General features: G+C 50.1%; 1 protein-coding gene and 1 pseudogene across 3 annotated transcripts in view; both read left to right on the top strand.

Annotated features, from left to right (window-relative positions):
• LHFPL3 (lipoma HMGIC fusion partner-like 3) overlaps positions 1 to 6000 on the top strand; it is a 538481-nt gene that overhangs the window by 7302 nt on the left and 525179 nt on the right. The gene's annotated exons all lie outside the window — the stretch shown is intronic.
• LOC109292066 lies at positions 4015 to 5314 on the top strand (annotated as a pseudogene).

Below are 6000 nucleotides of genomic sequence, written 5' to 3'. Positions count from 1 at the left end.
TGTTGGTAAAGTACTTATTAAGCACAGATGAACAAATAAAATCAGTGGTGGAGATTTCAAAAGCCCTTGGTCTTGGTGTATGCCTGCTTCCGCTAAAATCTGTGGGACTTGTTCTGTTGACTTACTTGGCAGAGGCACTGGCCATTGCTGAGCACTTCGAAAAAATCCACCTACAAGGTTTAATTAAGAAAGTGTCTATGTAAGGAAGTAAAGTAGGGATGAGAAGTAGAATGGCAAGACTAGATCTGGTAGAATATATTTAATCAAACGGCGGCAGGTGACTTTGGAATTTCAAGACTTTATACCTGTTTAGAAGTGAATATTTTTAGCCCTCTGGTATAAATAGCCCTAGTTTTGATACCGTAAAATAAAGGTAGAAAGCATATTGGGACTGAAATTATGAAGCATGATCAAGCAGTGTGGACTCAGTATTTGAATACTAAGATGAACCAACTGTTAAGAATGACAGGGTTATAGCAATGAGAGATTGCAAAGAAATGAAAGCATGGTTTTTGCTTGGGAGTGAGGAAAAGGGTGGGGTGGGGTGGGGTGGCGGGGTAGGGCAGGGCAGGGCAGGGCAGGGAGGAATAGGCATAAAAAGACCTAAAGTCTGAAAGGTCTGCAGAATTTGATAACAGCCATCGTTATTGGCATTGTTATAAGTTTAGTGGCAGCATGACAGAGTGGATAGTTAGAATATATACCACTGTGTGGAGCAGTGTGAAAATCCCAATTACTAGGAAAGAGCAAATTACTGCTAGAATCCGTTAAGACATAGAATATAATAGACTCTGAGATCTGTCTGTTCTAAGAAAGATGTTATCCATTTTCATGTTTGGCAGATTGAGAGATGCACAAGACTTGAAACAAGTTGGTCTTAGAATGAGAAGGTCATATATAACAGGAGAAAGGGTTGTTTTATTTTCTCCTGTAGAAGCCAGATGTGAATTTCTGAATTTCATTGATTTTAAAGAGTGTCAGATAGCCTCTGTGGAGAGTCTCTCTGACACAAGCACATCATGTGCTATTTTAGAGGAGATTATTCATACCAGTAATTGAGCCTGAATCAGAAAGAAAGGACTACAGAATAAATGGTCTTAAGACACATTATGATAAACAGCTGATAAGATGTCATATTCCATTTTCCTGGTTATGTCTTGAACAGCATAAATATGTGGGAAAGCTAGACAGGCATCCTGACTTACAAGGTCAAGCAAAAATGTACTGGTTTAGGATGTTTATAATATATCACTAGCAAAACCTTGAGATTTTTTGTTGTCATAGGGCCAAAAACTATGTACCTTACTTGTAGGAATAAGGTAAGTGAGCCTACGTGAGTAACATGAGCAGAATTTGGCTTCTCATCGTGTGCCTCTGACAGCTGCAGGCAGAGGTTCTGTTCTATTGAACTGTACTTTGCTTTCATGATGAACCATACGCACTATGAATATGTAAACAAAATGGAAATAGGTCCTTCAGCTTCAGAGATATGGGGAGGAAATGAACTGAAAGGTGCATATTGTTTTGCTCCTCCTTCCTTCCCCATCCCATTTTGCCTGCAATGAGAGACCTGCAGGAAATCTGTAGGTCTCCTGCTCTCATGAAACCCTCACCCCGCAAGGATCCTCCCCAGGAAAAGAGGGCAGGGAGAGTCCTGGCAGCACATGCTCAAAGGGTTCAGCTGATATGGAAGACATGTGGAGAAAAATCCAAAATGGTTTCTTGCCCAAGGAAAGTGATTCACAGAACTGGGGATAGAAGCCTAGGTTTCCTATACAGTCAATAAGAAGAGTTAGGTGTCTCCAGAGGGCAAGTCAGGGAGTCCATATGCAGATCAGAGAGCCACCTGCTGGATGCGTTAAAGACAAGGATGTGTCAAACTCCTACCTCTCCCATCCACTGCAGCACCTTCCTCAGAGGGTAAAAACCTAACTAATGGGGTAGGAGGTGATGGTGCTGTCCGCCTTACACATCAGTAAGCCTTGATCAGATTGAACTACATGACCTCCGGAGGTTCCTTCCAGCCCTACTTCTCTATGACTCTGAGAAAGAAAGAATAAGATTCTCTTGGCTGGTACTTAGGGCATTCCCCAGGTGTGGGGCAGAGTGTTCTGGTTTCTGGCCTGTGCTACTCCGACTATTTATTAGGGGTGCACTGATAAAGATTTTTTTGGCCGATACTGATGGCCGATTATTGATTAGCCATATTGGCCAGTACCAATCTGATCGCTGATATGCAGCCCGGCAGCTTGGAGAGCAGCATCCAACTGGTAAGTCTGTGGGGGGAAGGGGCATGGCAGAGACCGATCGAAGGCCCCTCAGTGGGGCTGGGGCAGGCACTGCCCAGCTGGGGTGGGGTGGGGGTGGGATGGAGTTGGTGGCTCATTTGGGGAACGCTGGGGGGGGAGGGTCCTGCCACTGTGTGCATTCCTGGGAGAGGCATGCAGGGCCATGTGCCTCCCTCATCTGTGCGTGGGTTGAGGGTGGACTGCCCACTGTGCGCTCGGGGCTGGGGCTGCACTAGCCTCTTCCCAGCAGCTGTGTTTGTGCTGGGAGGTGATGCTATGTAGGGACTAGAGCCACCCTAAAATTTGCCATAACCCCACCCCCACTGTAGCCCTCCCTCCCAGCACTGCTGCTGCTCACCCCACCCCATCTGGCTCAAGTGCAGCCCTGGCCCCGAGCATGCAGCGGCAGCCCACCCTCACCCTGTGCACAGAGCCACTGGAAGGGGGTCACATGCCCCCCATGCCTTCCCCGGGGTGCACATAAGGTGGGAGCTGCACCCCCCTTCACCCTCCCATGACTCCTGGATGAGCTGCTGGCTCCATCCCACACCCTGCCCCTGCCTCTGCCCCAGATCCAGCCCCACTCCCTCCCTCACTGCAGGGGCCTCAATCTGCCCACCCCCCATGCTCCTTCTCCCACACAGACTTACTGGCCAGACAGTGATTTCAAGCTGCCAGGCTGCATTCCTGGCTGTATACATGCTGTGGCTGCACCCATGCACGTAGCATTTACCAGCAACATTTTTGGCCGCATCAGCCAAAAAAAGCCGATTGCTGATAATGTCAATTTTCCTTTTATCAGTGCCAATACAGTATGGACTCATGTATCAGTGCACCTCTATTATTTATGTATAAACCCTTCTGCCAGGCCCTGCTGGCAGTACATGGACCAGGTCTGAATTTGGGGGGGGGTTGACTTGAACCTCCACCTGGAAACTTGGGAAAATGTCACCGTTACTGGGAGTCCTAGGAGAAAAATATCCTCACTCTCAAGCAATTTTGGATACTGAAATGAATATAAAATTTTATTAAGGGTAAAGAAGGAAATTACTAAACCTTATCAAACATAACAGCTATAAAATACCCCAACTATTTAACTACATCTCACAATATTAAATACCTCAACTATTAAACTCCTGAGACTATTAAACTTTCAGAGTTTTTGGTCACTTTTGTTTTTTAACTTCAGACTCCCCTTCGTGGGAGTTGCTCCCTTGCCCAGTTCAGAGTTGGGGAAGAGGAGTTTCTTCTCAGGTCACTGGGGAAGATTTTGTGTCACTGCTTGCCCCTCTGCCCCACTTTAGGAAGCACTACATGGGATTGCTGCTGCTCTGGGTCTTTACCATCTCTTGCCACTCTCTGGATTGCCACCCTGCGACTGTGACAGCACTGCTGGGAGTTGCTACTGCTGGGGAAACTCTGTATTTTCATCACTTGGGGACTGCTGTGTGAGCGCCCCTTGGGATTCAGGTCTGGGTCTCGCTGGGGAGGCAACTTCAGACTGACTGCACTGGTGTTGTCCAAGCTGGTGGCCTCCATGGCAACTGAGTGGCTGCAAGGGGGGGTGGGAGGAGCTCTGGGTGCCATGGCCCCACTGAGGCCCTTTGCCACTGTGGTTCCCAGGGTCACCCAGGTGGACAGTTCTTCCAACTTCCTGGGCAACATCCCCCACTGGCACCCCATGGGGGTCCTGTGTTGCAAGAGAGTCTGGCTTCCAGTTGAGGGGATGGAGGCAGCTCAGCTGATGGTGGAAAATGCTACCATTCAAGACATGAAGAATCATGTGGAGGCCCTCACTAACTGCTTGTGGCACTGGAAGCGCCCTATTGAGACTGCTGATCTGAGGAGAGGAGAGCATAGCAACTGGAGCAGCTTCTGAGGGAGAAGGTGGTTTAGCTCTCCTCATCAGACACACCAGCTCTCCTGAATGGGGCAGAGGAGAGTGAAGGGGAAGAGAAGGTGAAGAGAAGCTGCAGGAAGGTGCTATATATGCTTTGGAATGCCACTTACCATTGGGAGGCACTGAGGTAAACTGAGGAGCCAGAGTCTTGTATATGTGGCAGTTTGGCTGTCTGAAGGATTCACAGCCGTCTTCCACAGACTCTTCCATGAGGTATATTATCAGGTCCCAGACTTTGCTGCCCCCTGCACCTGGTTGGATTCTGGCTCTGGGCCTGGCTCTGTCAGCTGGGCAGCATGCAGCTGATGGGGCAAGAGCCTTCATGAGTATACATGTATGGACAGGTCAGCCCCCCATGCTCTCCCTCGCTGGACAGCTGCTTCAAGGTGGTTCTGGTTCCCAGGCATCCAGTGTCTCAGCTGTGTACTTCTGACAGCTCCTCCCTGTCTTGCCCAAGTTGAAGCTTGACCTGGTGGTCTCTGCTTTCTCTCTGAATGAATTGCCCACCCTGGTTGAGTGGATGGAGGCCATCCAGACACCATGGAGGAAGATGGACGACTTGGTGTTGGTTGAGAATGGCACTAAGGAAGGCACTAAGATGCTTATGAAGGTATGAGGAGTTGTTCTGAAGGGTGGGGACGAGGTGGTTCATGACCACAAGAGGCTCATGTCTTTTCTCCAGGTCTTCACTGTCTGCCCTGTCTCCACCTCTCACCAGAGAAGTCTTTGCCCTGCAGTTACATTCAGGCCTATCAACCCCTTCCCTTCAGTTGGAACCGGTAGCGGAAGAAGGAGACATTCTTCTTCCTGATCCCTATGCTCTGGGTCCAGGGATGCCAAAGAGCTCTGGCCTTGCACAACCCAGCCAGTTCTGTGCTGCCCCTGCCAAGTCTACTGCCAGCTGTGCTGTACTGACGAGACTTTCCAGTAAATGGTCAGCACCACATGCAAACATGGCAGGGACCTGTACCACTGTGCCTGGCTCAGCCACTGGGGAGACTGGCTGTCTGTAATGAATGCCTCAGAGGAGATGTCACTGGGAGATGATGGGAGTGCCCACATGCAGGATCAAGACTGAGCTGGCTTTGTTGCACCAGATAGTCCCCTCCCCTGGATCGACTCCATGCCATGGTAGACTGCAGAGAACGCCGCAGTGCAAAGGAGTGCGACTGCTGGCCTTCTGCTTTCTACACATAACGTTCTTGCTTTCCCTGCCCGTCTGTGTTTCCCTGTTTCCTTTTGCTACCTCAGTCCATCTGTCCCTTTTGTGTTCTGTCTATCCATACCCCAGTTTTCCTTTGGATTACCACCAGGGATCTGGGTTTTCCGTTTCCCACAGAAAAATGGAAAAAACTGAGGATTTTCCCCTTTGGCCAAGAAAAATGCGAATTCTTCATTCTAACAGAGAAACACATGGATTTTGCTCTTTTGCAAATAGCTTTCTGCAGGCTGGCAGAGCTCCAGCCTGCAAGGGGCTGGAGAGTGGGAGGAGGGCAGTCAGGCAGGGGGCGTCATGTGCATGTACATGCATATGGCCACCAGGCAGTCTGGAGAGAGCTCCCTCGGGTAAGTCTTGGGGGGCAGTATTGGGTCCCCCATACGAAGGGAGGGATGGAGTTGGGCAGGGTTGGGGTGGGGCTGCTGCCCAGCTGGGCGGTGCGTGGGGCTTGGTGCCCAAGGCCACAATGTGCAGCCGCAGGGCTCCAGGCTGCTCATCTGGGGGATAGGGGTGGGGCCAGCTCCCTGCCACTGCATGCACTCCTGGGGGGGCAGGGAGGGGGCCAGGGAGGATCCATGCCCCCAGGTCTGTGT

Source organism: Gavialis gangeticus, unplaced genomic scaffold, assembly GCF_001723915.1.
Source record: "Gavialis gangeticus isolate Ggan-Ray unplaced genomic scaffold, GavGan_comp1, whole genome shotgun sequence".
Lineage (NCBI taxonomy): Eukaryota > Metazoa > Chordata > Crocodylia > Gavialidae > Gavialis > Gavialis gangeticus.
This window is presented reverse-complemented; position numbering and strand designations above follow the sequence as displayed.